This window comes from Leptonotus elevatus, chromosome 5, assembly GCF_054856555.1.
Source record: "Leptonotus elevatus isolate MCC_2025b chromosome 5, RoL_Lele_1.0, whole genome shotgun sequence".
Taxonomy (NCBI): Eukaryota; Metazoa; Chordata; class Actinopteri; order Syngnathiformes; family Syngnathidae; genus Leptonotus; species Leptonotus elevatus.
Window position 1 is genome coordinate 26,184,931 of NC_141243.1, and position 24,946 is coordinate 26,209,876.

At 49.7% G+C, this 24,946-nt stretch overlaps 47 non-coding genes across 47 annotated transcripts; all 47 read right to left on the minus strand.

The window, feature by feature from the left end:
* Window positions 1-7: 7 nt before the first annotated feature.
* LOC147174686 (U1 spliceosomal RNA) lies at window positions 8-172 on the minus strand. Its single transcript, XR_015094993.1, has one exon. It is a non-coding gene; the product is annotated as a U1 spliceosomal RNA (small nuclear RNA).
* Window positions 173-561: 389 nt separating this feature from the next.
* Window positions 562-754, minus strand: LOC147174687 (U2 spliceosomal RNA). The gene has a single exon (XR_015095208.1). It is a non-coding gene; the product is annotated as a U2 spliceosomal RNA (small nuclear RNA).
* Window positions 755-1,078: 324 nt separating this feature from the next.
* Window positions 1,079-1,243, minus strand: LOC147174688 (U1 spliceosomal RNA). Its single transcript, XR_015095170.1, has one exon. It is a non-coding gene; the product is annotated as a U1 spliceosomal RNA (small nuclear RNA).
* Window positions 1,244-1,632: 389 nt separating this feature from the next.
* On the minus strand, window positions 1,633-1,825 carry LOC147174689 (U2 spliceosomal RNA). Its single transcript, XR_015095188.1, has one exon. It is a non-coding gene; the product is annotated as a U2 spliceosomal RNA (small nuclear RNA).
* A 324-nt stretch (window positions 1,826-2,149) lies between these two features.
* LOC147174690 (U1 spliceosomal RNA) lies at window positions 2,150-2,314 on the minus strand. Its single transcript, XR_015095060.1, has one exon. It is a non-coding gene; the product is annotated as a U1 spliceosomal RNA (small nuclear RNA).
* Window positions 2,315-2,703: 389 nt separating this feature from the next.
* LOC147174691 (U2 spliceosomal RNA) lies at window positions 2,704-2,895 on the minus strand. The gene has a single exon (XR_015095169.1). It is a non-coding gene; the product is annotated as a U2 spliceosomal RNA (small nuclear RNA).
* Window positions 2,896-3,219: 324 nt separating this feature from the next.
* LOC147174692 (U1 spliceosomal RNA) lies at window positions 3,220-3,384 on the minus strand. The gene has a single exon (XR_015095181.1). It is a non-coding gene; the product is annotated as a U1 spliceosomal RNA (small nuclear RNA).
* A 389-nt stretch (window positions 3,385-3,773) lies between these two features.
* Window positions 3,774-3,965, minus strand: LOC147174693 (U2 spliceosomal RNA). The gene has a single exon (XR_015095171.1). It is a non-coding gene; the product is annotated as a U2 spliceosomal RNA (small nuclear RNA).
* Window positions 3,966-4,289: 324 nt separating this feature from the next.
* LOC147174694 (U1 spliceosomal RNA) lies at window positions 4,290-4,454 on the minus strand. The gene has a single exon (XR_015094995.1). It is a non-coding gene; the product is annotated as a U1 spliceosomal RNA (small nuclear RNA).
* Window positions 4,455-4,843: 389 nt separating this feature from the next.
* Window positions 4,844-5,035, minus strand: LOC147174695 (U2 spliceosomal RNA). Its single transcript, XR_015095111.1, has one exon. It is a non-coding gene; the product is annotated as a U2 spliceosomal RNA (small nuclear RNA).
* Window positions 5,036-5,359: 324 nt separating this feature from the next.
* Window positions 5,360-5,524, minus strand: LOC147174696 (U1 spliceosomal RNA). The gene has a single exon (XR_015095192.1). It is a non-coding gene; the product is annotated as a U1 spliceosomal RNA (small nuclear RNA).
* A 389-nt stretch (window positions 5,525-5,913) lies between these two features.
* On the minus strand, window positions 5,914-6,105 carry LOC147174697 (U2 spliceosomal RNA). The gene has a single exon (XR_015095172.1). It is a non-coding gene; the product is annotated as a U2 spliceosomal RNA (small nuclear RNA).
* A 324-nt stretch (window positions 6,106-6,429) lies between these two features.
* Window positions 6,430-6,594, minus strand: LOC147174698 (U1 spliceosomal RNA). Its single transcript, XR_015094996.1, has one exon. It is a non-coding gene; the product is annotated as a U1 spliceosomal RNA (small nuclear RNA).
* Window positions 6,595-6,983: 389 nt separating this feature from the next.
* On the minus strand, window positions 6,984-7,175 carry LOC147174699 (U2 spliceosomal RNA). Its single transcript, XR_015095173.1, has one exon. It is a non-coding gene; the product is annotated as a U2 spliceosomal RNA (small nuclear RNA).
* Window positions 7,176-7,499: 324 nt separating this feature from the next.
* LOC147174700 (U1 spliceosomal RNA) lies at window positions 7,500-7,664 on the minus strand. The gene has a single exon (XR_015094997.1). It is a non-coding gene; the product is annotated as a U1 spliceosomal RNA (small nuclear RNA).
* Window positions 7,665-8,053: 389 nt separating this feature from the next.
* Window positions 8,054-8,245, minus strand: LOC147174701 (U2 spliceosomal RNA). Its single transcript, XR_015095149.1, has one exon. It is a non-coding gene; the product is annotated as a U2 spliceosomal RNA (small nuclear RNA).
* Window positions 8,246-8,569: 324 nt separating this feature from the next.
* On the minus strand, window positions 8,570-8,734 carry LOC147174702 (U1 spliceosomal RNA). Its single transcript, XR_015094998.1, has one exon. It is a non-coding gene; the product is annotated as a U1 spliceosomal RNA (small nuclear RNA).
* A 389-nt stretch (window positions 8,735-9,123) lies between these two features.
* LOC147174703 (U2 spliceosomal RNA) lies at window positions 9,124-9,316 on the minus strand. The gene has a single exon (XR_015095212.1). It is a non-coding gene; the product is annotated as a U2 spliceosomal RNA (small nuclear RNA).
* Window positions 9,317-9,640: 324 nt separating this feature from the next.
* LOC147174704 (U1 spliceosomal RNA) lies at window positions 9,641-9,805 on the minus strand. The gene has a single exon (XR_015095048.1). It is a non-coding gene; the product is annotated as a U1 spliceosomal RNA (small nuclear RNA).
* A 389-nt stretch (window positions 9,806-10,194) lies between these two features.
* On the minus strand, window positions 10,195-10,386 carry LOC147174705 (U2 spliceosomal RNA). Its single transcript, XR_015095090.1, has one exon. It is a non-coding gene; the product is annotated as a U2 spliceosomal RNA (small nuclear RNA).
* Window positions 10,387-10,710: 324 nt separating this feature from the next.
* Window positions 10,711-10,875, minus strand: LOC147174706 (U1 spliceosomal RNA). Its single transcript, XR_015094999.1, has one exon. It is a non-coding gene; the product is annotated as a U1 spliceosomal RNA (small nuclear RNA).
* A 389-nt stretch (window positions 10,876-11,264) lies between these two features.
* Window positions 11,265-11,456, minus strand: LOC147174707 (U2 spliceosomal RNA). Its single transcript, XR_015095091.1, has one exon. It is a non-coding gene; the product is annotated as a U2 spliceosomal RNA (small nuclear RNA).
* A 324-nt stretch (window positions 11,457-11,780) lies between these two features.
* Window positions 11,781-11,945, minus strand: LOC147174708 (U1 spliceosomal RNA). The gene has a single exon (XR_015095050.1). It is a non-coding gene; the product is annotated as a U1 spliceosomal RNA (small nuclear RNA).
* A 389-nt stretch (window positions 11,946-12,334) lies between these two features.
* Window positions 12,335-12,526, minus strand: LOC147174709 (U2 spliceosomal RNA). Its single transcript, XR_015095174.1, has one exon. It is a non-coding gene; the product is annotated as a U2 spliceosomal RNA (small nuclear RNA).
* Window positions 12,527-12,850: 324 nt separating this feature from the next.
* On the minus strand, window positions 12,851-13,015 carry LOC147174710 (U1 spliceosomal RNA). The gene has a single exon (XR_015095000.1). It is a non-coding gene; the product is annotated as a U1 spliceosomal RNA (small nuclear RNA).
* Window positions 13,016-13,404: 389 nt separating this feature from the next.
* LOC147174711 (U2 spliceosomal RNA) lies at window positions 13,405-13,596 on the minus strand. The gene has a single exon (XR_015095093.1). It is a non-coding gene; the product is annotated as a U2 spliceosomal RNA (small nuclear RNA).
* Window positions 13,597-13,920: 324 nt separating this feature from the next.
* LOC147174712 (U1 spliceosomal RNA) lies at window positions 13,921-14,085 on the minus strand. The gene has a single exon (XR_015095203.1). It is a non-coding gene; the product is annotated as a U1 spliceosomal RNA (small nuclear RNA).
* A 389-nt stretch (window positions 14,086-14,474) lies between these two features.
* On the minus strand, window positions 14,475-14,666 carry LOC147174713 (U2 spliceosomal RNA). Its single transcript, XR_015095202.1, has one exon. It is a non-coding gene; the product is annotated as a U2 spliceosomal RNA (small nuclear RNA).
* Window positions 14,667-14,990: 324 nt separating this feature from the next.
* Window positions 14,991-15,155, minus strand: LOC147174714 (U1 spliceosomal RNA). Its single transcript, XR_015095001.1, has one exon. It is a non-coding gene; the product is annotated as a U1 spliceosomal RNA (small nuclear RNA).
* A 389-nt stretch (window positions 15,156-15,544) lies between these two features.
* LOC147174715 (U2 spliceosomal RNA) lies at window positions 15,545-15,736 on the minus strand. Its single transcript, XR_015095094.1, has one exon. It is a non-coding gene; the product is annotated as a U2 spliceosomal RNA (small nuclear RNA).
* Window positions 15,737-16,060: 324 nt separating this feature from the next.
* On the minus strand, window positions 16,061-16,225 carry LOC147174716 (U1 spliceosomal RNA). The gene has a single exon (XR_015095063.1). It is a non-coding gene; the product is annotated as a U1 spliceosomal RNA (small nuclear RNA).
* A 389-nt stretch (window positions 16,226-16,614) lies between these two features.
* Window positions 16,615-16,806, minus strand: LOC147174717 (U2 spliceosomal RNA). The gene has a single exon (XR_015095175.1). It is a non-coding gene; the product is annotated as a U2 spliceosomal RNA (small nuclear RNA).
* A 324-nt stretch (window positions 16,807-17,130) lies between these two features.
* Window positions 17,131-17,295, minus strand: LOC147174718 (U1 spliceosomal RNA). Its single transcript, XR_015095214.1, has one exon. It is a non-coding gene; the product is annotated as a U1 spliceosomal RNA (small nuclear RNA).
* Window positions 17,296-17,684: 389 nt separating this feature from the next.
* Window positions 17,685-17,876, minus strand: LOC147174719 (U2 spliceosomal RNA). The gene has a single exon (XR_015095176.1). It is a non-coding gene; the product is annotated as a U2 spliceosomal RNA (small nuclear RNA).
* A 324-nt stretch (window positions 17,877-18,200) lies between these two features.
* Window positions 18,201-18,365, minus strand: LOC147174720 (U1 spliceosomal RNA). Its single transcript, XR_015095002.1, has one exon. It is a non-coding gene; the product is annotated as a U1 spliceosomal RNA (small nuclear RNA).
* Window positions 18,366-18,754: 389 nt separating this feature from the next.
* Window positions 18,755-18,946, minus strand: LOC147174721 (U2 spliceosomal RNA). Its single transcript, XR_015095095.1, has one exon. It is a non-coding gene; the product is annotated as a U2 spliceosomal RNA (small nuclear RNA).
* Window positions 18,947-19,270: 324 nt separating this feature from the next.
* On the minus strand, window positions 19,271-19,435 carry LOC147174722 (U1 spliceosomal RNA). The gene has a single exon (XR_015095225.1). It is a non-coding gene; the product is annotated as a U1 spliceosomal RNA (small nuclear RNA).
* A 389-nt stretch (window positions 19,436-19,824) lies between these two features.
* On the minus strand, window positions 19,825-20,016 carry LOC147174723 (U2 spliceosomal RNA). Its single transcript, XR_015095205.1, has one exon. It is a non-coding gene; the product is annotated as a U2 spliceosomal RNA (small nuclear RNA).
* Window positions 20,017-20,340: 324 nt separating this feature from the next.
* Window positions 20,341-20,505, minus strand: LOC147174724 (U1 spliceosomal RNA). Its single transcript, XR_015095003.1, has one exon. It is a non-coding gene; the product is annotated as a U1 spliceosomal RNA (small nuclear RNA).
* Window positions 20,506-20,894: 389 nt separating this feature from the next.
* Window positions 20,895-21,086, minus strand: LOC147174725 (U2 spliceosomal RNA). The gene has a single exon (XR_015095177.1). It is a non-coding gene; the product is annotated as a U2 spliceosomal RNA (small nuclear RNA).
* Window positions 21,087-21,410: 324 nt separating this feature from the next.
* On the minus strand, window positions 21,411-21,575 carry LOC147174726 (U1 spliceosomal RNA). Its single transcript, XR_015095004.1, has one exon. It is a non-coding gene; the product is annotated as a U1 spliceosomal RNA (small nuclear RNA).
* Window positions 21,576-21,964: 389 nt separating this feature from the next.
* Window positions 21,965-22,156, minus strand: LOC147174727 (U2 spliceosomal RNA). The gene has a single exon (XR_015095096.1). It is a non-coding gene; the product is annotated as a U2 spliceosomal RNA (small nuclear RNA).
* A 324-nt stretch (window positions 22,157-22,480) lies between these two features.
* On the minus strand, window positions 22,481-22,645 carry LOC147174728 (U1 spliceosomal RNA). Its single transcript, XR_015095070.1, has one exon. It is a non-coding gene; the product is annotated as a U1 spliceosomal RNA (small nuclear RNA).
* A 389-nt stretch (window positions 22,646-23,034) lies between these two features.
* LOC147174729 (U2 spliceosomal RNA) lies at window positions 23,035-23,226 on the minus strand. The gene has a single exon (XR_015095178.1). It is a non-coding gene; the product is annotated as a U2 spliceosomal RNA (small nuclear RNA).
* Window positions 23,227-23,550: 324 nt separating this feature from the next.
* Window positions 23,551-23,715, minus strand: LOC147174730 (U1 spliceosomal RNA). The gene has a single exon (XR_015095067.1). It is a non-coding gene; the product is annotated as a U1 spliceosomal RNA (small nuclear RNA).
* Window positions 23,716-24,104: 389 nt separating this feature from the next.
* Window positions 24,105-24,296, minus strand: LOC147174731 (U2 spliceosomal RNA). The gene has a single exon (XR_015095179.1). It is a non-coding gene; the product is annotated as a U2 spliceosomal RNA (small nuclear RNA).
* A 324-nt stretch (window positions 24,297-24,620) lies between these two features.
* On the minus strand, window positions 24,621-24,785 carry LOC147174732 (U1 spliceosomal RNA). The gene has a single exon (XR_015095006.1). It is a non-coding gene; the product is annotated as a U1 spliceosomal RNA (small nuclear RNA).
* Window positions 24,786-24,946: the final 161 nt, after the last annotated feature.

A 24,946-nucleotide genomic window follows, 5' to 3' on the forward strand; every position in this document is an offset into this window, starting at 1 on the left:
TACAAGCCAGGGAAGAGCGCGAACGCAGTTCCCCACTATCAGAAATTATGCAGTCGAGATTCCCACATTTGGAGAATTCGCAATGGTCAATGCAGCCGCCAGTGCAATGGCTGCACCTCGCCCTGGGTGAACCACATTCTTGATCATGGTGTCACCCCTGCCAGGTAAGTATGCCTTCCTCAGCCTGGGCACGGGGTCTTGCTTTTTTCCACTCACCCTCTTGGATGACTGTGCTATTCGTACACTGGCGAATGCCTGGCCCAGCATGATGGGCCAGTTTCTCTCAGTGGATTAGAACGGCGTGTGTACTTCGCACAGGGCATTAGAGGAGGTCACAGGCACAACTGCGGAGCATGCAATAGCTGAATGAGCTCAAGTGTCAAGCCTCTGGAACGGGTTCGACTCACCGGATTGGTGGACAGCAGAGTAGATGTGTGTCGGCTACGTCGCCTGCTTCCCAATTTGACGACATGGTTGCTTCCGCCACACCTACTTGTGCGCACGTGAGTATTGCCACAGCCCGTTTTCTCTGTCTAGATTAGCATTTTCGTTGACCAGCGGAGGTGGTGCACCGCTCCTGGAAATACTGCAATAACAAGATGATGCGCGGAATGGGCAAAGCAAGCTCTGAATCCCATTTCCCTGTTCAAAAAAGCAATTTAATATGAAGTCTCCAGAATAGGAGACATATCAGATATTAAACTGATAAGAACAGATACTACACTTGATCTTAGCCAAAAGGCTGAGAAGCGATGAAGAGGATAACTGACGGACTCAAGTACAGGCTTCTCGGTCTACCCACTCTCACAGTCGGTCATGTTACACCAAGCAGCGCTGCTCTTATGGACACTGAGACGGAGGAAACCTTGTCTGCTGACTTAACCATTCATTATTCACAAGCCTTCACATAAGCAGCTGCAGTCCAACAACTTTTGCAGTCTTCCTGCAGGATGAAAGACCAAGCGCCTGCTGCGGTCATGGCCAGACTTGTGAAGAAAGCCAGAAGACCATAGTCAAGTCTTGCTCATTTGTGTTAATTGGTTTCAAGACTATCGCTCTTAATTTTTGACATACAAGCCAGGGAAGAGCGCGAACGCAGTTCCCCACTATCAGAAATTATGCAGTCGAGATTCCCACATTTGGAGAATTCGCAAGGGTCAATGCAGCCGCCAGTGCAATGGCTGCACCTCGCCCTGGGTGAACCACATTCTTGATCATGGTGTCACCCCTGCCAGGTAAGTATGCCTTCCTCAGCCTGGACACGGGGTCTTGCTTTTTTCCACTCACCCTCTTGAATGACTGTGCCATTCGTACACTGGCGAATGCCTGGCCCAGCATGATGGGCCAGTTTCTCTCAGTGGATTAGAACGGCGTGTGTACTTCGCACAGGGCGTTAGAGGAGGTCACAGGCACAACTGCGGAGCATGCAATAGCTGAATGAGCTCAAGTGTCAAGCCTCTGGAACGGGTTCGACTCACCGGGTTGGTGGACAGCAGAGTAGATGTGTGTCGGCTACGTCGCCTGCTTCCCAATTTGACGACATGGTTGCTTCCGCCACACCTACTTGTGCGCACGTGAGTATTGCCACAGCCCGTTTTCTCTGTCTAGATTAGCATTTTCGTTGACCAGCGGAGGTGGTGCACCGCTCCTGGAAATACTGCAATACCAGGATGATGCGCAGAATGGGCAAAGCAAGCTCTGAATCCCATTTCCCTGTTCAAAAAAGCAATTTAATATGAAGTCTCCAGAATAGGAGACATATCAGATATTAAACTGATAAGAACAGATACTACACTTGATCTTAGCCAAAAGGCTGAGAAGCGATGAAGAGGATAACTGACGGACTCAAGTACAGGCTTCTCGGTCTACCCACTCTCACAGTCAGTCATGTTACACCAAGCAGCGCTGCTCTTATGGACACTGAGACGGAGGAAACCTTGTCTGCTGACTTAACCATTCATTATTCACAAGCCTTCACATAAGCAGCTGCAGTCCAACAACTTTTGCAGTCTTCCTGCAGGATGAAAGGCCAAGCGCCTGCTGCGGTCCCGGCCAGACTTGTGAAGAAAGCCAGAAGACCATAGTCAAGTCTTGCTCATTTGTGTTAATTGGTTTCAAGACTATCGCTCTTAATTATTGACATACAAGCCAGGGAAGAGCACGAACGCAGTTCCCCACTATCAGAAATTATACAGTCGAGATTCCCACATTTGGAGAATTCGCAATGGTCAATGCAGCCGCCAGTGCAATGGCTGCACCTCGCCCTGGGTGAACCACATTCTTGATCATGGTGTCACCCCTGCCAGGTAAGTATGCCTTCCTCAGCCTGGACACGGGGTCTTGCTTTTTTCCACTCACCCTCTTGAATGACTGTGCCATTCGTACACTGGCGAATGCCTGGCCCAGCATGATGGGCCAGTTTCTCTCAGTGGATTAGAACGGCGTGTGTACTTCGCACAGGGCGTTAGAGGAGGTCACAGGCACAACTGCGGAGCATGCAATAGCTGAATGAGCTCAAGTGTCAAGCCTCTGGAACGGGTTCGACTCACCGGGTTGGTGGACAGCAGAGTAGATGTGTGTCGGCAACGTCGCCTGCTTCCCAATTTGACGACATGGTTGCTTCCGCCACACCTACTTGTGCGCACGTGAGTATTGCCACAGCCCGTTTTCTCTGTCTAGATTAGCATTTTCGTTGACCAGCGTAGGTGGTGCACCGCTCCTGGAAATACTGCAATACCAGGATGATGCGCAGAATGGGCAAAGTAAGCTCTGAATCCCATCTCCCTGTTCAAAAAAGCAATTTAATATGAAGTCTCCAGATAGGAGACATATCAGATATTAAACTGATAAGAACAGATACTACACTTGATCTTAGCCAAAAGGCCGAGAAGCGATGAAGAGGATAACTGACGGACTCAAGTACAGGCTTCTCGGTCTACCAACTCTCACAGTCGGTCATGTTACACCAAGCAGCGCTGCTCTTATGGACACTGAGACGGAGGAAACCTTGTCTGCTGACTTAACCATTCATTATTCACAAGCCTTCACATAAGCAGCTGCAGTCCAACAACTTTTGCAGTCTTCCTGCAGGATGAAAGACCAAGCGCCTGCTGCGGTCCCGGCCAGACTTGTGAAGAAAGCCAGAAGACCATAGTCAAGTCTTGCTCATTTGTGTTAATTGGTTTCAAGACTATCGCTCTTAATTTTTGACATACAAGCCAGGGAAGAGCGCGAACGCAGTTCCCCACTATCAGAAATTATGCAGTCGAGATTCCCACATTTGGAGAATTCGCAAGGGTCAATGCAGCCGCCAGTGCAATGGCTGCACCTCGCCCTGGGTGAACCACATTCTTGATCATGGTGTCACCCCTGCCAGGTAAGTATGCCTTCCTCAGCCTGGACACGGGGTCTTGCTTTTTTCCACTCACCCTCTTGAATGACTGTGCCATTCGTACACTGGCGAATGCCTGGCCCAGCATGATGGGCCAGTTTCTCTCAGTGGATTAGAACGGCGTGTGTACTTCGCACAGGGCGTTAGAGGAGGTCACAGGCACAACTGCGGAGCATGCAATAGCTGAATGAGCTCAAGTGTCAAGCCTCTGGAACGGGTTCGACTCACCGGGTTGGTGGACAGCAGAGTAGATGTGTGTCGGCTACGTCGCCTGCTTCCCAATTTGACGACATGGTTGCTTCCGCCACACCTACTTGTGCGCACGTGAGTATTGCCACAGCCCGTTTTCTCTGTCTAGATTAGCATTTTCGTTGACCAGCGGAGGTGGTGCACCGCTCCTGGAAATACTGCAATACCAGGATGATGCGCAGAATGGGCAAAGTAAGCTCTGAATCCCATCTCCCTGTTCAAAAAAGCAATTTAATATGAAGTCTCCAGATAGGAGACATATCAGATATTAAACTGATAAGAACAGATACTACACTTGATCTTAGCCAAAAGGCCGAGAAGCGATGAAGAGGATAACTGACGGACTCAAGTACAGGCTTCTCGGTCTACCAACTCTCACAGTCGGTCATGTTACACCAAGCAGCGCTGCTCTTATGGACACTGAGACGGAGGAAACCTTGTCTGCTGACTTAACCATTCATTATTCACAAGCCTTCACATAAGCAGCTGCAGTCCAACAACTTTTGCAGTCTTCCTGCAGGATGAAAGACCAAGCGCCTGCTGCGGTCCCGGCCAGACTTGTGAAGAAAGCCAGAAGACCATAGTCAAGTCTTGCTCATTTGTGTTAATTGGTTTCAAGACTATCGCTCTTAATTATTGACATACAAGCCAGGGAAGAGCGCGAACGCAGTTCCCCACTATCAGAAATTATGCAGTCGAGATTCCCACATTTGGAGAATTCGCAATGGTCAATGCAGCCGCCAGTGCAATGGCTGCACCTCGCCCTGGGTGAACCACATTCTTGATCATGGTGTCACCCCTGCCAGGTAAGTATGCCTTCCTCAGCCTGGGCACGGGGTCTTGCTTTTTTCCACTCACCCTCTTGGATGACTGTGCTATTCGTACACTGGCGAATGCCTGGCCCAGCATGATGGGCCAGTTTCTCTCAGTGGATTAGAACGGCGTGTGTACTTCGCACAGGGCATTAGAGGAGGTCACAGGCACAACTGCGGAGCATGCAATAGCTGAATGAGCTCAAGTGTCAAGCCTCTGGAACGGGTTCGACTCACTGGATTGGTGGACAGCAGAGTAGATGTGTGTCGGCTACGTCGCCTGCTTCCCAATTTGACGACATGGTTGCTTCCGCCACACCTACTTGTGCGCACGTGAGTATTGCCACAGCCCGTTTTCTCTGTCTAGATTAGCATTTTCGTTGACCAGCGGAGGTGATGCACCGCTCCTGGATATACTGCAATACCAGGATGATGCGCGGAATGGGCAAAGCAAGCTCTGAATCCCATCTCCCTGTTCAAAAAAGCAATTTAATATGAAGTCTCCTGATAGGAGACATATCAGATATTAAACTGATAAGAACAGATACTACACTTGATCTTAGCCAAAAGGCCGAGAAGCGATGAAGAGGATAACTGACGGACTCAAGTACAGGCTTCTCAGTCTACCCACTCTCACAGTCGGTCATGTTACACCAAGCAGCGCTGCTCTTATGGACACTGAGACGGAGGAAACCTTGTCTGCTGACTTAACCATTCATTATTCACAAGCCTTCACATAAGCAGCTGCAGTCCAACAACTTTTGCAGTCTTCCTGCAGGATGAAAGACCAAGCGCCTGCTGCGGTCCCGGCCAGACTTGTGAAGAAAGCCAGAAGACCATAGTCAAGTCTTGCTCATTTGTGTTAATTGGTTTCAAGACTATCGCTCTTAATTTTTGACATACAAGCCAGGGAAGAGCGCGAACGCAGTTCCCCACTATCAGAAATTATGCAGTCGAGATTCCCACATTTGGAGAATTCGCAAGGGTCAATGCAGCCGCCAGTGCAATGGCTGCACCTCGCCCTGGGTGAACCACATTCTTGATCATGGTGTCACCCCTGCCAGGTAAGTATGCCTTCCTCAGCCTGGACACGGGGTCTTGCTTTTTTCCACTCACCCTCTTGAATGACTGTGCCATTCGTACACTGGCGAATGCCTGGCCCAGCATGATGGGCCAGTTTCTCTCAGTGGATTAGAACGGCGTGTGTACTTCGCACAGGGCGTTAGAGGAGGTCACAGGCACAACTGCGGAGCATGCAATAGCTGAATGAGCTCAAGTGTCAAGCCTCTGGAACGGGTTCGACTCACCGGGTTGGTGGACAGCAGAGTAGATGTGTGTCGGCTACGTCGCCTGCTTCCCAATTTGACGACATGGTTGCTTCCGCCACACCTACTTGTGCGCACGTGAGTATTGCCACAGCCCGTTTTCTCTGTCTAGATTAGCATTTTCGTTGACCAGCGGAGGTGGTGCACCGCTCCTGGAAATACTGCAATACCAGGATGATGCGCAGAATGGGCAAAGTAAGCTCTGAATCCCATCTCCCTGTTCAAAAAAGCAATTTAATATGAAGTCTCCAGATAGGAGACATATCAGATATTAAACTGATAAGAACAGATACTACACTTGATCTTAGCCAAAAGGCCGAGAAGCGATGAAGAGGATAACTGACGGACTCAAGTACAGGCTTCTCGGTCTACCAACTCTCACAGTCGGTCATGTTACACCAAGCAGCGCTGCTCTTATGGACACTGAGACGGAGGAAACCTTGTCTGCTGACTTAACCATTCATTATTCACAAGCCTTCACATAAGCAGCTGCAGTCCAACAACTTTTGCAGTCTTCCTGCAGGATGAAAGACCAAGCGCCTGCTGCGGTCCCGGCCAGACTTGTGAAGAAAGCCAGAAGACCATAGTCAAGTCTTGCTCATTTGTGTTAATTGGTTTCAAGACTATCGCTCTTAATTATTGACATACAAGCCAGGGAAGAGCGCGAACGCAGTTCCCCACTATCAGAAATTATGCAGTCGAGATTCCCACATTTGGAGAATTCGCAATGGTCAATGCAGCCGCCAGTGCAATGGCTGCACCTCGCCCTGGGTGAACCACATTCTTGATCATGGTGTCACCCCTGCCAGGTAAGTATGCCTTCCTCAGCCTGGGCACGGGGTCTTGCTTTTTTCCACTCACCCTCTTGGATGACTGTGCTATTCGTACACTGGCGAATGCCTGGCCCAGCATGATGGGCCAGTTTCTCTCAGTGGATTAGAACGGCGTGTGTACTTCGCACAGGGCATTAGAGGAGGTCACAGGCACAACTGCGGAGCATGCAATAGCTGAATGAGCTCAAGTGTCAAGCCTCTGGAACGGGTTCGACTCACCGGGTTGGTGGACAGCAGAGTAGATGTGTGTCGGCTACGTCGCCTGCTTCCCAATTTGACGACATGGTTGCTTCCGCCACACCTACTTGTGCGCACGTGAGTATTGCCACAGCCCGTTTTCTCTGTCTAGATTAGCATTTTCGTTGACCAGCGGAGGTGGTGCACCGCTCCTGGAAATACTGCAATACCAGGATGATGCGCAGAATGGGCAAAGTAAGCTCTGAATCCCATCTCCCTGTTCAAAAAAGCAATTTAATATGAAGTCTCCAGATAGGAGACATATCAGATATTAAACTGATAAGAACAGATACTACACTTGATCTTAGCCAAAAGGCCGAGAAGCGATGAAGAGGATAACTGACGGACTCAAGTACAGGCTTCTCGGTCTACCAACTCTCACAGTCGGTCATGTTACACCAAGCAGCGCTGCTCTTATGGACACTGAGACGGAGGAAACCTTGTCTGCTGACTTAACCATTCATTATTCACAAGCCTTCACATAAGCAGCTGCAGTCCAACAACTTTTGCAGTCTTCCTGCAGGATGAAAGACCAAGCGCCTGCTGCGGTCCCGGCCAGACTTGTGAAGAAAGCCAGAAGACCATAGTCAAGTCTTGCTCATTTGTGTTAATTGGTTTCAAGACTATCGCTCTTAATTATTGACATACAAGCCAGGGAAGAGCGCGAACGCAGTTCCCCACTATCAGAAATTATGCAGTCGAGATTCCCACATTTGGAGAATTCGCAATGGTCAATGCAGCCGCCAGTGCAATGGCTGCACCTCGCCCTGGGTGAACCACATTCTTGATCATGGTGTCACCCCTGCCAGGTAAGTATGCCTTCCTCAGCCTGGGCACGGGGTCTTGCTTTTTTCCACTCACCCTCTTGGATGACTGTGCTATTCGTACACTGGCGAATGCCTGGCCCAGCATGATGGGCCAGTTTCTCTCAGTGGATTAGAACGGCGTGTGTACTTCGCACAGGGCATTAGAGGAGGTCACAGGCACAACTGCGGAGCATGCAATAGCTGAATGAGCTCAAGTGTCAAGCCTCTGGAACGGGTTCGACTCACCGGATTGGTGGACAGCAGAGTAGATGTGTGTCGGCTACGTCGCCTGCTTCCCAATTTGACGACATGGTTGCTTCCGCCACACCTACTTGTGCGCACGTGAGTATTGCCACAGCCCGTTTTCTCTGTCTAGATTAGCATTTTCGTTGACCAGCGGAGGTGGTGCACCGCTCCTGGAAATACTGCAATAACAAGATGATGCGCGGAATGGGCAAAGCAAGCTCTGAATCCCATCTCCCTGTTCAAAAAAGCAATTTAATATGAAGTCTCCAGATAGGAGACATATCAGATATTAAACTGATAAGAACAGATACTACACTTGATCTTAGCCAAAAGGCCGAGAAGCGATGAAGAGGATAACTGACGGACTCAAGTACAGGCTTCTCGGTCTACCAACTCTCACAGTCGGTCATGTTACACCAAGCAGCGCTGCTCTTATGGACACTGAGACGGAGGAAACCTTGTCTGCTGACTTAACCATTCATTATTCACAAGCCTTCACATAAGCAGCTGCAGTCCAACAACTTTTGCAGTCTTCCTGCAGGATGAAAGACCAAGCGCCTGCTGCGGTCCCGGCCAGACTTGTGAAGAAAGCCAGAAGACCATAGTCAAGTCTTGCTCATTTGTGTTAATTGGTTTCAAGACTATCGCTCTTAATTATTGACATACAAGCCAGGGAAGAGCGCGAACGCAGTTCCCCACTATCAGAAATTATGCAGTCGAGATTCCCACATTTGGAGAATTCGCAATGGTCAATGCAGCCGCCAGTGCAATGGCTGCACCTCGCCCTGGGTGAACCACATTCTTGATCATGGTGTCACCCCTGCCAGGTAAGTATGCCTTCCTCAGCCTGGGCACGGGGTCTTGCTTTTTTCCACTCACCCTCTTGGATGACTGTGCTATTCGTACACTGGCGAATGCCTGGCCCAGCATGATGGGCCAGTTTCTCTCAGTGGATTAGAACGGCGTGTGTACTTCGCACAGGGCATTAGAGGAGGTCACAGGCACAACTGCGGAGCATGCAATAGCTGAATGAGCTCAAGTGTCAAGTCTCTGGAACGGGTTCGACTCACCGGATTGGTGGACAGCAGAGTAGATGTGTGTCGGCTACGTCGCCTGCTTCCCAATTTGACGACATGGTTGCTTCCGCCACACCTACTTGTGCGCACGTGAGTATTGCCACAGCCCGTTTTCTCTGTCTAGATTAGCATTTTCGTTGACCAGCGGAGGTGGTGCACCGCTCCTGGAAATACTGCAATAACAAGATGATGCGCGGAATGGGCAAAGCAAGCTCTGAATCCCATCTCCCTGTTCAAAAAAGCAATTTAATATGAAGTCTCCAGAATAGGAGACATATCAGATATTAAACTGATAAGAACAGATACTACACTTGATCTTAGCCAAAAGGCTGAGAAGCGATGAAGAGGATAACTGACGGACTCAAGTACAGGCTTCTCGGTCTACCCACTCTCACAGTCAGTCATGTTACACCAAGCAGCGCTGCTCTTATGGACACTGAGACGGAGGAAACCTTGTCTGCTGACTTAACCATTCATTATTCACAAGCCTTCACATAAGCAGCTGCAGTCCAACAACTTTTGCAGTCTTCCTGCAGGATGAAAGGCCAAGCGCCTGCTGCGGTCCCGGCCAGACTTGTGAAGAAAGCCAGAAGACCATAGTCAAGTCTTGCTCATTTGTGTTAATTGGTTTCAAGACTATCGCTCTTAATTATTGACATACAAGCCAGGGAAGAGCACGAACGCAGTTCCCCACTATCAGAAATTATGCAGTCGAGATTCCCACATTTGGAGAATTCGCAATGGTCAATGCAGCCGCCAGTGCAATGGCTGCACCTCGCCCTGGGTGAACCACATTCTTGATCATGGTGTCACCCCTGCCAGGTAAGTATGCCTTCCTCAGCCTGGACACGGGGTCTTGCTTTTTTCCACTCACCCTCTTGAATGACTGTGCCATTCGTACACTGGCGAATGCCTGGCCCAGCATGATGGGCCAGTTTCTCTCAGTGGATTAGAACGGCGTGTGTACTTCGCACAGGGCGTTAGAGGAGGTCACAGGCACAACTGCGGAGCATGCAATAGCTGAATGAGCTCAAGTGTCAAGCCTCTGGAACGGGTTCGACTCACCGGATTGGTGGACAGCAGAGTAGATGTGTGTCGGCTACGTCGCCTGCTTCCCAATTTGACGACATGGTTGCTTCCGCCACACCTACTTGTGCGCACGTGAGTATTGCCACAGCCCGTTTTCTCTGTCTAGATTAGCATTTTCGTTGACCAGCGGAGGTGGTGCACCGCTCCTGGATATACTGCAATACCAGGATGATGCGCGGAATGGGCAAAGCAAGCTCTGAATCCCATCTCCCTGTTCAAAAAAGCAATTTAATATGAAGTCTCCTGATAGGAGACATATCAGATATTAAACTGATAAGAACAGATACTACACTTGATCTTAGCCAAAAGGCCGAGAAGCGATGAAGAGGATAACTGACGGACTCAAGTACAGGCTTCTCGGTCTACCCACTCTCACAGTCAGTCATGTTACACCAAGCAGCGCTGCTCTTATGGACACTGAGACGGAGGAAACCTTGTCTGCTGACTTAACCATTCATTATTCACAAGCCTTCACATAAGCAGCTGCAGTCCAACAACTTTTGCAGTCTTCCTGCAGGATGAAAGACCAAGCACCTGCTGCGGTCCCGGCCAGACTTGTGAAGAAAGCCAGAAGACCATAGTCAAGTCTTGCTCATTTGTGTTAATTGGTTTCAAGACTATCACTCTTAATTATTGACATACAAGCCAGGGAAGAGCGCGAACGCAGTTCCCCACTATCAGAAATTATGCAGTCGAGATTCCCACATTTGGAGAATTCGCAATGGTCAATGCAGCCGCCAGTGCAATGGCTGCACCTCGCCCTGGGTGAACCACATTCTTGATCATGGTGTCACCCCTGCCAGGTAAGTATGCCTTCCTCAGCCTGGGCACGGGGTCTTGCTTTTTTCCACTCACCCTCTTGGATGACTGTGCTATTCGTACACTGGCGAATGCCTGGCCCAGCATGATGGGCCAGTTTCTCTCAGTGGATTAGAACGGCGTGTGTACTTCGCACAGGGCATTAGAGGAGGTCACAGGCACAACTGCGGAGCATGCAATAGCTGAATGAGCTCAAGTGTCAAGCCTCTGGAACGGGTTCGACTCACCGGATTGGTGGACAGCAGAGTAGATGTGTGTCGGCTACGTCGCCTGCTTCCCAATTTGACGACATGGTTGCTTCCGCCACACCTACTTGTGCGCACGTGAGTATTGCCACAGCCCGTTTTCTCTGTCTAGATTAGCATTTTCGTTGACCAGCGGAGGTGGTGCACCGCTCCTGGATATACTGCAATACCAGGATGATGCGCGGAATGGGCAAAGCAAGCTCTGAATCCCATCTCCCTGTTCAAAAAAGCAATTTAATATGAAGTCTCCTGATAGGAGACATATCAGATATTAAACTGATAAGAACAGATACTACACTTGATCTTAGCCAAAAGGCCGAGAAGCGATGAAGAGGATAACTGACGGACTCAAGTACAGGCTTCTCGGTCTACCCACTCTCACAGTCGGTCATGTTACACCAAGCAGCGCTGCTCTTATGGACACTGAGACGGAGGAAACCTTGTCTGCTGACTTAACCATTCATTATTCACAAGCCTTCACATAAGCAGCTGCAGTCCAACAACTTTTGCAGTCTTCCTGCAGGATGAAAGGCCAAGCGCCTGCTGCGGTCCCGGCCAGACTTGTGAAGAAAGCCAGAAGACCATAGTCAAGTCTTGCTCATTTGTGTTAATTGGTTTCAAGACCATCGCTCTTAATTATTGACATACAAGCCAGGGAAGAGCACGAACGCAGTTCCCCACTATCAGAAATTATGCAGTCGAGATTCCCACATTTGGAGAATTCGCAATGGTCAATGCAGCCGCCAGTGCAATGGCTGCACCTCGCCCTGGGTGAACCACATTCTTGATCATGGTGTCACCCCTGCCAGGTAAGTATGCCTTCCTCAGCCTGGACACGGGGTCTTGCTTTTTTCCACTCACCCTCTTGAATGACTGTGCCATTCGTACACTGGCGAATGCCTGGCCCAGCATGATGGGCCAGTTTCTCTCAGTGGATTAGAACGGCGTGTGTACTTCGCACAGGGCGTTAGAGGAGGTCACAGGCACAACTGCGGAGCATGCAATAGCTGAATGAGCTCAAGTGTCAAGCCTCTGGAACGGGTTCGACTCACCGGGTTGGTGGACAGCAGAGTAGATGTGTGTCGGCAACGTCGCCTGCTTCCCAATTTGACGACATGGTTGCTTCCGCCACACCTACTTGTGCGCACGTGAGTATTGCCACAGCCCGTTTTCTCTGTCTAGATTAGCATTTTCGTTGACCAGCGGAGGTGGTGCACCGCTCCTGGAAATACTGCAATACCAGGATGATGCGCAGAATGGGCAAAGTAAGCTCTGAATCCCATCTCCCTGTTCAAAAAAGCAATTTAATATGAAGTCTCCAGATAGGAGACATATCAGATATTAAACTGATAAGAACAGATACTACACTTGATCTTAGCCAAAAGGCCGAGAAGCGATGAAGAGGATAACTGACGGACTCAAGTACAGGCTTCTCGGTCTACCCACTCTCACAGTCGGTTATGTTACACCAAGCAGCGTTGCTCTTATGGACACTGAGACGGAGGAAACCTTGTCTGCTGACTTAACCATTCATTATTCACAAGCCTTCACATAAGCAGCTGCAGTCCAACAACTTTTGCAGTCTTCCTGCAGGATGAAAGGCCAAGCGCCTGCTGCGGTCCCGGCCAGACTTGTGAAGAAAGCCAGAAGACCATAGTCAAGTCTTGCTCATTTGTGTTAATTGGTTTCAAGACTATCGCTCTTAATTATTGACATACAAGCCAGGGAAGAGCGCGAACGCAGTTCCCCACTATCAGAAATTATGCAGTCGAGATTCCCACATTTGGAGAATTCGCAATGGTCAATGCAGCCGCCAGTGCAATGGCTGCACCTCGCCCTGGGTGAACCACATTCTTGATCATGGTGTCACCCCTGCCAGGTAAGTATGCCTTCCTCAGCCTGGGCACGGGGTCTTGCTTTTTTCCACTCACCCTCTTGGATGACTGTGCTATTCGTACACTGGCGAATGCCTGGCCCAGCATGATGGGCCAGTTTCTCTCAGTGGATTAGAACGGCGTGTGTACTTCGCACAGGGCATTAGAGGAGGTCACAGGCACAACTGCGGAGCATGCAATAGCTGAATGAGCTCAAGTGTCAAGCCTCTGGAACGGGTTCGACTCACCGGATTGGTGGACAGCAGAGTAGATGTGTGTCGGCTACGTCGCCTGCTTCCCAATTTGACGACATGGTTGCTTCCGCCACACCTACTTGTGCGCACGTGAGTATTGCCACAGCCCGTTTTCTCTGTCTAGATTAGCATTTTCGTTGACCAGCGGAGGTGGTGCACCGCTCCTGGATATACTGCAATACCAGGATGATGCGCGGAATGGGCAAAGCAAGCTCTGAATCCCATCTCCCTGTTCAAAAAAGCAATTTAATATGAAGTCTCCTGATAGGAGACATATCAGATATTAAACTGATAAGAACAGATACTACACTTGATCTTAGCCAAAAGGCCGAGAAGCGATGAAGAGGATAACTGACGGACTCAAGTACAGGCTTCTCAGTCTACCCACTCTCACAGTCGGTCATGTTACACCAAGCAGCGCTGCTCTTATGGACACTGAGACGGAGGAAACCTTGTCTGCTGACTTAACCATTCATTATTCACAAGCCTTCACATAAGCAGCTGCAGTCCAACAACTTTTGCAGTCTTCCTGCAGGATGAAAGACCAAGCGCCTGCTGCGGTCCCGGCCAGACTTGTGAAGAAAGCCAGAAGACCATAGTCAAGTCTTGCTCATTTGTGTTAATTGGTTTCAAGACTATCGCTCTTAATTTTTGACATACAAGCCAGGGAAGAGCGCGAACGCAGTTCCCCACTATCAGAAATTATGCAGTCGAGATTCCCACATTTGGAGAATTCGCAAGGGTCAATGCAGCCGCCAGTGCAATGGCTGCACCTCGCCCTGGGTGAACCACATTCTTGATCATGGTGTCACCCCTGCCAGGTAAGTATGCCTTCCTCAGCCTGGACACGGGGTCTTGCTTTTTTCCACTCACCCTCTTGAATGACTGTGCCAGTCGTACACTGGCGAATGCCTGGCCCAGCATGATGGGCCAGTTTCTCTCAGTGGATTAGAACGGCGTGTGTACTTCGCACAGGGCGTTAGAGGAGGTCACAGGCACAACTGCGGAGCATGCAATAGCTGAATGAGCTCAAGTGTCAAGCCTCTGGAACGGGTTCGACTCACCGGGTTGGTGGACAGCAGAGTAGATGTGTGTCGGCTACGTCGCCTGCTTCCCAATTTGACGACATGGTTGCTTCCGCCACACCTACTTGTGCGCACGTGAGTATTGCCACAGCCCGTTTTCTCTGTCTAGATTAGCATTTTCGTTGACCAGCGGAGGTGGTGCACCGCTCCTGGAAATACTGCAATAACAAGATGATGCGCAGAATGGGCAAAGCAAGCTCTGAATCCCATCTCCCTGTTCAAAAAAGCAATTTAATATGAAGTCTCCAGATAGGAGACATATCAGATATTAAACTGATAAGAACAGATACTACACTTGATCTTAGCCAAAAGGCTGAGAAGCGATGAAGAGGATAACTGACGGACTCAAGTACAGGCTTCTCGGTCTACCCACTCTCACAGTCAGTCATGTTACACCAAGCAGCGCTGCTCTTATGGACACTGAGACGGAGGAAACCTTGTCTGCTGACTTAACCATTCATTATTCACAAGCCTTCACATAAGCAGCTGCAGTCCAACAACTTTTGCAGTCTTCCTGCAGGATGAAAGACCAAGCACCTGCTGCGGTCCCGGCCAGACTTGTGAAGAAAGCCAGAAGACCATAGTCAAGTCTTGCTCATTTGTGTTAATTGGTTTCAAGACTATCACTCTTAATTATTGACATACAAGCCAGGGAAGAGCGCGAACGCAGTTCCCCACTATCAGAAATTATGCAGTCGAGATTCCCACATTTGGAGAATTCGCAATGGTCAATGCAGCCGCCAGTGCAATGGCTGCACCTCGCCCTGGGTGAACCACATTCTTGATCATGGTGTCACCCCTGCCAGGTAAGTATGCCTTCCTCAGCCTGGGCACGGGGTCTTGCTTTTTTCCACTCACCCTCTTGGATGACTGTGCTATTCGTACACTGGCGAATGCCTGGCCCAGCATGATGGGCCAGTTTCTCTCAGTGGATTAGAACGGCGTGTGTACTTCGCACAGGGCATTAGAGGAGGTCACAGGCACAACTGCGGAGCATGCAATAGCTGAATGAGCTCAAGTGTCAAGCCTCTGGAACGGGTTCAACTCACCGGATTGGTGGACAGCAGAGTAGATGTGTGTCGGCTACGTCGCCTGCTTCCCAATTTGACGACATGGTTGCTTCCGCCACACCTACTTGTGCGCACGTGAGTATTGCCACAGCCCGTTTTCTCTGTCTAGATTAGCATTTTCGTTGACCAGCGGAGGTGGTGCACCGCTCCTGGATATACTGCAATACCAGGATGATGCGCGGAATGGGCAAAGCAAGCTCTGAATCCCATCTCCCTGTTCAAAAAAGCAATTTAATATGAAGTCTCCTGATAGGAGACATATCAGATATTAAACTGATAAGAACAGATACTACACTTGATCTTAGCCAAAAGGCCGAGAAGCGATGAAGAGGATAACTGACGGACTCAAGTACAGGCTTCTCGGTCTACCCACTCTCACAGTCGGTCATGTTACACCAAGCAGCGCTGCTCTTATGGACACTGAGACGGAGGAAACCTTGTCTGCTGACTTAACCATTCATTATTCACAAGCCTTCACATAAGCAGCTGCAGTCCAACAACTTTTGCAGTCTTCCTGCAGGATGAAAGGCCAAGCGCCTGCTGCGGTCCCGGCCAGACTTGTGAAGAAAGCCAGAAGACCATAGTCAAGTCTTGCTCATTTGTGTTAATTGGTTTCAAGACTATCGCTCTTAATTATTGACATACAAGCCAGGGAAGAGCACGAACGCAGTTCCCCACTATCAGAAATTATGCAGTCGAGATTCCCACATTTGGAGAATACGCAATGGTCAATGCAGCCGCCAGTGCAATGGCTGCACCTCGCCCTGGGTGAACCACATTCTTGATCATGGTGTCACCCCTGCCAGGTAAGTATGCCTTCCTCAGCCTGGACACGGGGTCTTGCTTTTTTCCACTCACCCTCTTGAATGACTGTGCCATTCGTACACTGGCGAATGCCTGTCCCAGCATGATGGGCCAGTTTCTCTCAGTGGATTAGAACGGCGTGTGTACTTCGCACAGGGCGTTAGAGGAGGTCACAGGCACAACTGCGGAGCATGCAATAGCTGAATGAGCTCAAGTGTCAAGCCTCTGGAACGGGTTCGACTCACCGGGTTGGTGGACAGCAGAGTAGATGTGTGTCGGCAACGTCGCCTGCTTCCCAATTTGACGACATGGTTGCTTCCGCCACACCTACTTGTGCGCACGTGAGTATTGCCACAGCCCGTTTTCTCTGTCTAGATTAGCATTTTCGTTGACCAGCGGAGGTGGTGCACCGCTCCTGGAAATACTGCAATACCAGGATGATGCGCAGAATGGGCAAAGTAAGCTCTGAATCCCATCTCCCTGTTCAAAAAAGCAATTTAATATGAAGTCTCCAGATAGGAGACATATCAGATATTAAACTGATAAGAACAGATACTACACTTGATCTTAGCCAAAAGGCCGAGAAGCGATGAAGAGGATAACTGACGGACTCAAGTACAGGCTTCTCGGTCTACCCACTCTCACAGTCGGTTATGTTACACCAAGCAGCGTTGCTCTTATGGACACTGAGACGGAGGAAACCTTGTCTGCTGACTTAACCATTCATTATTCACAAGCCTTCACATAAGCAGCTGCAGTCCAACAACTTTTGCAGTCTTCCTGCAGGATGAAAGGCCAAGCGCCTGCTGCGGTCCCGGCCAGACTTGTGAAGAAAGCCAGAAGACCATAGTCAAGTCTTGCTCATTTGTGTTAATTGGTTTCAAGACTATCGCTCTTAATTTTTGACATACAAGCCAGGGAAGAGCGCGAACGCAGTTCCCCACTATCAGAAATTATGCAGTCGAGATTCCCACATTTGGAGAATTCGCAAGGGTCAATGCAGCCGCCAGTGCAATGGCTGCACCTCGCCCTGGGTGAACCACATTCTTGATCATGGTGTCACCCCTGCCAGGTAAGTATGCCTTCCTCAGCCTGGACACGGGGTCTTGCTTTTTTCCACTCACCCTCTTGAATGACTGTGCCATTCGTACACTGGCGAATGCCTGGCCCAGCATGATGGGCCAGTTTCTCTCAGTGGATTAGAACGGCGTGTGTACTTCGCACAGGGCGTTAGAGGAGGTCACAGGCACAACTGCGGAGCATGCAATAGCTGAATGAGCTCAAGTGTCAAGCCTCTGGAACGGGTTCGACTCACCGGGTTGGTGGACAGCAGAGTAGATGTGTGTCGGCTACGTCGCCTGCTTCCCAATTTGACGACATGGTTGCTTCCGCCACACCTACTTGTGCGCACGTGAGTATTGCCACAGCCCGTTTTCTCTGTCTAGATTAGCATTTTCGTTGACCAGCGGAGGTGGTGCACCGCTCCTGGAAATACTGCAATACCAGGATGATGCGCAGAATGGGCAAAGTAAGCTCTGAATCCCATCTCCCTGTTCAAAAAAGCAATTTAATATGAAGTCTCCAGATAGGAGACATATCAGATATTAAACTGATAAGAACAGATACTACACTTGATCTTAGCCAAAAGGCCGAGAAGCGATGAAGAGGATAACTGACGGACTCAAGTACAGGCTTCTCGGTCTACCCACTCTCACAGTCAGTCATGTTACACCAAGCAGCGCTGCTCTTATGGACACTGAGACGGAGGAAACCTTGTCTGCTGACTTAACCATTCATTATTCACAAGCCTTCACATAAGCAGCTGCAGTCCAACAACTTTTGCAGTCTTCCTGCAGGATGAAAGACCAAGCACCTGCTGCGGTCCCGGCCAGACTTGTGAAGAAAGCCAGAAGACCATAGTCAAGTCTTGCTCATTTGTGTTAATTGGTTTCAAGACTATCACTCTTAATTATTGACATACAAGCCAGGGAAGAGCGCGAACGCAGTTCCCCACTATCAGAAATTATGCAGTCGAGATTCCCACATTTGGAGAATTCGCAATGGTCAATGCAGCCGCCAGTGCAATGGCTGCACCTCGCCCTGGGTGAACCACATTCTTGATCATGGTGTCACCCCTGCCAGGTAAGTATGCCTTCCTCAGCCTGGGCACGGGGTCTTGCTTTTTTCCACTCACCCTCTTGGATGACTGTGCTATTCGTACACTGGCGAATGCCTGGCCCAGCATGATGGGCCAGTTTCTCTCAGTGGATTAGAACGGCGTGTGTACTTCGCACAGGGCATTAGAGGAGGTCACAGGCACAACTGCGGAGCATGCAATAGCTGAATGAGCTCAAGTGTCAAGCCTCTGGAACGGGTTCGACTCACCGGATTGGTGGACAGCAGAGTAGATGTGTGTCGGCTACGTCGCCTGCTTCCCAATTTGACGACATGGTTGCTTCCGCCACACCTACTTGTGCGCACGTGAGTATTGCCACAGCCCGTTTTCTCTGTCTAGATTAGCATTTTCGTTGACCAGCGGAGGTGGTGCACCGCTCCTGGATATACTGCAATACCAGGATGATGCGCGGAATGGGCAAAGCAAGCTCTGAATCCCATCTCCCTGTTCAAAAAAGCAATTTAATATGAAGTCTCCTGATAGGAGACATATCAGATATTAAACTGATAAGAACAGATACTACACTTGATCTTAGCCAAAAGGCCGAGAAGCGATGAAGAGGATAACTGACGGACTCAAGTACAGGCTTCTCAGTCTACCCACTCTCACAGTCGGTCATGTTACACCAAGCAGCGCTGCTCTTATGGACACTGAGACGGAGGAAACCTGGTCTGCTGACTTAACCATTCATTATTCACAAGCCTTCACATAAGCAGCTGCAGTCCAACAACTTTTGCAGTCTTCCTGCAGGATGAAAGACCAAGCGCCTGCTGCGGTCCCGGCCAGACTTGTGAAGAAAGCCAGAAGACCATAGTCAAGTCTTGCTCATTTGTGTTAATTGGTTTCAAGACTATCGCTCTTAATTTTTGACATACAAGCCAGGGAAGAGCGCGAACGCAGTTCCCCACTATCAGAAATTATGCAGTCGAGATTCCCACATTTGGAGAATTCGCAAGGGTCAATGCAGCCGCCAGTGCAATGGCTGCACCTCGCCCTGGGTGAACCACATTCTTGATCATGGTGTCACCCCTGCCAGGTAAGTATGCCTACCTCAGCCTGGACACGGGGTCTTGCTTTTTTCCACTCACCCTCTTGAATGACTGTGCCATTCGTACACTGGCGAATGCCTGGCCCAGCATGATGGGCCAGTTTCTCTCAGTGGATTAGAACGGCGTGTGTACTTCGCACAGGGCGTTAGAGGAGGTCACAGGCACAACTGCGGAGCATGCAATAGCTGAATGAGCTCAAGTGTCAAGCCTCTGGAACGGGTTCGACTCACCGTGTTGGTGGACAGCAGAGTAGATGTGTGTTGGCTACGTCGCCTGCTTCCCAATTTGACGACATGGTTGCTTCCGCCACACCTACTTGTGCGCACGTGAGTATTGCCACAGCCCGTTTTCTCTGTCTAGATTAGCATTTTCGTTGACCAGCGGAGGTGGTGCACCGCTCCTGGAAATACTGCAATAACAAGATGATGCGCGGAATGGGCAAAGCAAGCTCTGAATCCCATCTCCCTGTTCAAAAAAGCAATTTAATATGAAGTCTCCAGATAGGAGACATATCAGATATTAAACTGCTAAGAACAGATACTACACTTGATCTTAGCCAAAAGGCCGAGAAGCGATGAAGAGGATAACTGACGGACTCAAGTACAGGCTTCTCGGTCTACCCACTCTCACAGTCGGTTATGTTACACCAAGCAGCGTTGCTCTTATGGACACTGAGACGGAGGAAACCTTGTCTGCTGACTTAACCATTCATTATTCACAAGCCTTCACATAAGCAGCTGCAGTCCAACAACTTTTGCAGTCTTCCTGCAGGATGAAAGGCCAAGCGCCTGCTGCGGTCCCGGCCAGACTTGTGAAGAAAGCCAGAAGACCATAGTCAAGTCTTGCTCATTTGTGTTAATTGGTTTCAAGACTATCGCTCTTAATTATTGACATACAAGCCAGGGAAGAGCGCGAACGCAGTTCCCCACTATCAGAAATTATGCAGTCGAGATTCCCACATTTGGAGAATTCGCAATGGTCAATGCAGCCGCCAGTGCAATGGCTGCACCTCGCCCTGGGTGAACCACATTCTTGATCATGGTGTCACCCCTGCCAGGTAAGTATGCCTTCCTCAGCCTGTGCACGGGGTCTTGCTTTTTTCCACTCACCCTCTTGGATGACTGTGCTATTCGTACACTGGCGAATGCCTGGCCCAGCATGATGGGCCAGTTTCTCTCAGTGGATTAGAACGGCGTGTGTACTTCGCACAGGGCGTTAGAGGAGGTCACAGGCACAACTGCGGAGCATGCAATAGCTGAATGAGCTCAAGTGTCAAGCCTCTGGAACGGGTTCGACTCACCGGGTTGGTGGACAGCAGAGTAGATGTGTGTCGGCTACGTCGCCTGCTTCCCAATTTGACGACATGGTTGCTTCCGCCACACCTACTTGTGCGCACGTGAGTATTGCCACAGCCCGTTTTCTCTGTCTAGATTAGCATTTTTGTTGACCAGCGGAGGTGGTGCACCGCTCCTGGAAATACTGCAATACCAGGATGATGCGCAGAATGGGCAAAGTAAGCTCTGAATCCCATCTCCCTGTTCAAAAAAGCAATTTAATATGAAGTCTCCAGATAGGAGACATATCAGATATTAAACTGATAAGAACAGATACTACACTTGATCTTAGCCAAAAGGCCGAGAAGCGATGAAGAGGATAACTGACGGACTCAAGTACAGGCTTCTCGGTCTACCAACTCTCACAGTCGGTCATGTTACACCAAGCAGCGCTGCTCTTATGGACACTGAGACGGAGGAAACCTTGTCTGCTGACTTAACCATTCATTATTCACAAGCCTTCACATAAGCAGCTGCAGTCCAACAACTTTTGCAGTCTTCCTGCAGGATGAAAGACCAAGCGCCTGCTGCGGTCCCGGCCAGACTTGTGAAGAAAGCCAGAAGACCATAGTCAAGTCTTGCTCATTTGTGTTAATTGGTTTCAAGACTATCGCTCTTAATTATTGACATACAAGCCAGGGAAGAGCGCGAACGCAGTTCCCCACTATCAGAAATTATGCAGTCGAGATTCCCACATTTGGAGAATTCGCAATGGTCAATGCAGCCGCCAGTGCAATGGCTGCACCTCGCCCTGGGTGAACCACATTCTTGATCATGGTGTCACCCCTGCCAGGTAAGTATGCCTTCCTCAGCCTGGGCACGGGGTCTTGCTTTTTTCCACTCACCCTCTTGGATGACTGTGCTATTCGTACACTGGCGAATGCCTGGCCCAGCATGATGGGCCAGTTTCTCTCAGTGGATTAGAACGGCGTGTGTACTTCGCACAGGGCATTAGAGGAGGTCACAGGCACAACTGCGGAGCATGCAATAGCTGAATGAGCTCAAGTGTCAAGCCTCTGGAACGGGTTCGACTCACCGGATTGGTGGACAGCAGAGTAGATGTGTGTCGGCTACGTCGCCTGCTTCCCAATTTGACGACATGGTTGCTTCCGCCACACCTACTTGTGCGCACGTGAGTATTGCCACAGCCCGTTTTCTCTGTCTAGATTAGCATTTTCGTTGACCAGCGGAGGTGGTGCACCGCTCCTGGATATACTGCAATACCAGGATGATGCGCGGAATGGGCAAAGCAAGCTCTGAATCCCATCTCCCTGTTCAAAAAAGCAATTTAATATGAAGTCTCCTGATAGGAGACATATCAGATATTAAACTGATAAGAACAGATACTACACTTGATCTTAGCCAAAAGGCCGAGAAGCGATGAAGAGGATAACTGACGGACTCAAGTACAGGCTTCTCAGTCTACCCACTCTCACAGTCGGTCATGTTACACCAAGCAGCGCTGCTCTTATGGACACTGAGACGGAGGAAACCTTGTCTGCTGACTTAACCATTCATTATTCACAAGCCTTCACATAAGCAGCTGCAGTCCAACAACTTTTGCAGTCTTCCTGCAGGATGAAAGGCCAAGCGCCTGCTGCGGTCCCGGCCAGACTTGTGAAGAAAGCCAGAAGACCATAGTCAAGTCTTGCTCATTTGTGTTAATTGGTTTCAAGACCATCGCTCTTAATTATTGACATACAAGCCAGGGAAGAGCACGAACGCAGTTCTCCACTATCAGAAATTATGCAGTCGAGATTCCCACATTTGGAGAATTCGCAATGGTCAATGCAGCCGCCAGTGCAATGGCTGCACCTCGCCCTGGGTGAACCACATTCTTGATCATGGTGTCACCCCTGCCAGGTAAGTATGCCTTCCTCAGCCTGGACACGGGGTCTTGCTTTTTTCCACTCACCCTCTTGAATGACTGTGCCATTCGTACACTGGCGAATGCCTGGCCCAGCATGATGGGCCAGTTTCTCTCAGTGGATTAGAACGGCGTGTGTACTTCGCACAGGGCGTTAGAGGAGGTCACAGGCACAACTGCGGAGCATGCAATAGCTGAATGAGCTCAAGTGTCAAGCCTCTGGAACGGGTTCGACTCACCGGGTTGGTGGACAGCAGAGTAGATGTGTGTCGGCAACGTCGCCTGCTTCCCAATTTGACGACATGGTTGCTTCCGCCACACCTACTTGTGCGCACGTGAGTATTGCCACAGCCCGTTTTCTCTGTCTAGATTAGCATTTTCGTTGACCAGCGGAGGTGGTGCACCGCTCCTGGAAATACTGCAATACCAGGATGATGCGCAGAATGGGCAAAGTAAGCTCTGAATCCCATCTCCCTGTTCAAAAAAGCAATTTAATATGAAGTCTCCAGATAGGAGACATATCAGATATTAAACTGATAAGAACAGATACTACACTTGATCTTAGCCAAAAGGCCGAGAAGCGATGAAGAGGATAACTGACGGACTCAAGTACAGGCTTCTCGGTCTACCCACTCTCACAGTCGGTTATGTTACACCAAGCAGCGTTGCTCTTATGGACACTGAGACGGAGGAAACCTTGTCTGCTGACTTAACCATTCATTATTCACAAGCCTTCACATAAGCAGCTGCAGTCCAACAACTTTTGCAGTCTTCCTGCAGGATGAAAGGCCAAGCGCCTGCTGCGGTCCCGGCCAGACTTGTGAAGAAAGCCAGAAGACCATAGTCAAGTCTTGCTCATTTGTGTTAATTGGTTTCAAGACTATCGCTCTTAATTATTGACATACAAGCCAGGGAAGAGCACGAACGCAGTTCCACACTATCAGAAATTATGCAGTCGAGATTCCCACATTTGGAGAATTCGCAATGGTCAATGCAGCCGCCAGTGCAATGGCTGCACCTCGCCCTGGGTGAACCACATTCTTGATCATGGTGTCACCCCTGCCAGGTAAGTATGCCTTCCTCAGCCTGGACACGGGGTCTTGCTTTTTTCCACTCACCCTCTTGAATGACTGTGCCATTCGTACACTGGCGAATGCCTGGCCCAGCATGATGGGCCAGTTTCTCTCAGTGGATTAGAACGGCGTGTGTACTTCACACAGGGCGTTAGAGGAGGTCACAGGCACAACTGCGGAGCATGCAATAGCTGAATGAGCTCAAGTGTCAAGCCTCTGGAACGGGTTCGACTCACCGGGTTGGTGGACAGCAGAGTAGATGTGTGTCGGCTACGTCGCCTGCTTCCCAATTTGACGACATGGTTGCTTCCGCCACACCTACTTGTGCGCACGTGAGTATTGCCACAGCCCGTTTTCTCTGTCTAGATTAGCATTTTTGTTGACCAGCGGAGGTGGTGCACCGCTCCTGGAAATACTGCAATACCAGGATGATGCGCAGAATGGGCAAAGTAAGCTCTGAATCCCATCTCCCTGTTCAAAAAAGCAATTTAATATGAAGTCTCCAGATAGGAGACATATCAGATATTAAACTGATAAGAACAGATACTACACTTGATCTTAGCCAAAAGGCCGAGAAGCGATGAAGAGGATAACTGACGGACTCAAGTACAGGCTTCTCGGTCTACCAACTCTCACAGTCGGTCATGTTACACCAAGCAGCGCTGCTCTTATGGACACTGAGACGGAGGAAACCTTGTCTGCTGACTTAACCATTCATTATTCACAAGCCTTCACATAAGCAGCTGCAGTCCAACAACTTTTGCAGTCTTCCTGCAGGATGAAAGACCAAGCGCCTGCTGCGGTCCCGGCCAGACTTGTGAAGAAAGCCAGAAGACCATAGTCAAGTCTTGCTCATTTGTGTTAATTGGTTTCAAGACTATCGCTCTTAATTATTGACATACAAGCCAGGGAAGAGCGCGAACGCAGTTCCCCACTATCAGAAATTATGCAGTCGAGATTCCCACATTTGGAGAATTCGCAATGGTCAATGCAGCCGCCAGTGCAATGGCTGCACCTCGCCCTGGGTGAACCACATTCTTGATCATGGTGTCACCCCTGCCAGGTAAGTATGCCTTCCTCAGCCTGGGCACGGGGTCTTGCTTTTTTCCACTCACCCTCTTGGATGACTGTGCTATTCGTACACTGGCGAATGCCTGGCCCAGCATGATGGGCCAGTTTCTCTCAGTGGATTAGAACGGCGTGTGTACTTCGCACAGGGCATTAGAGGAGGT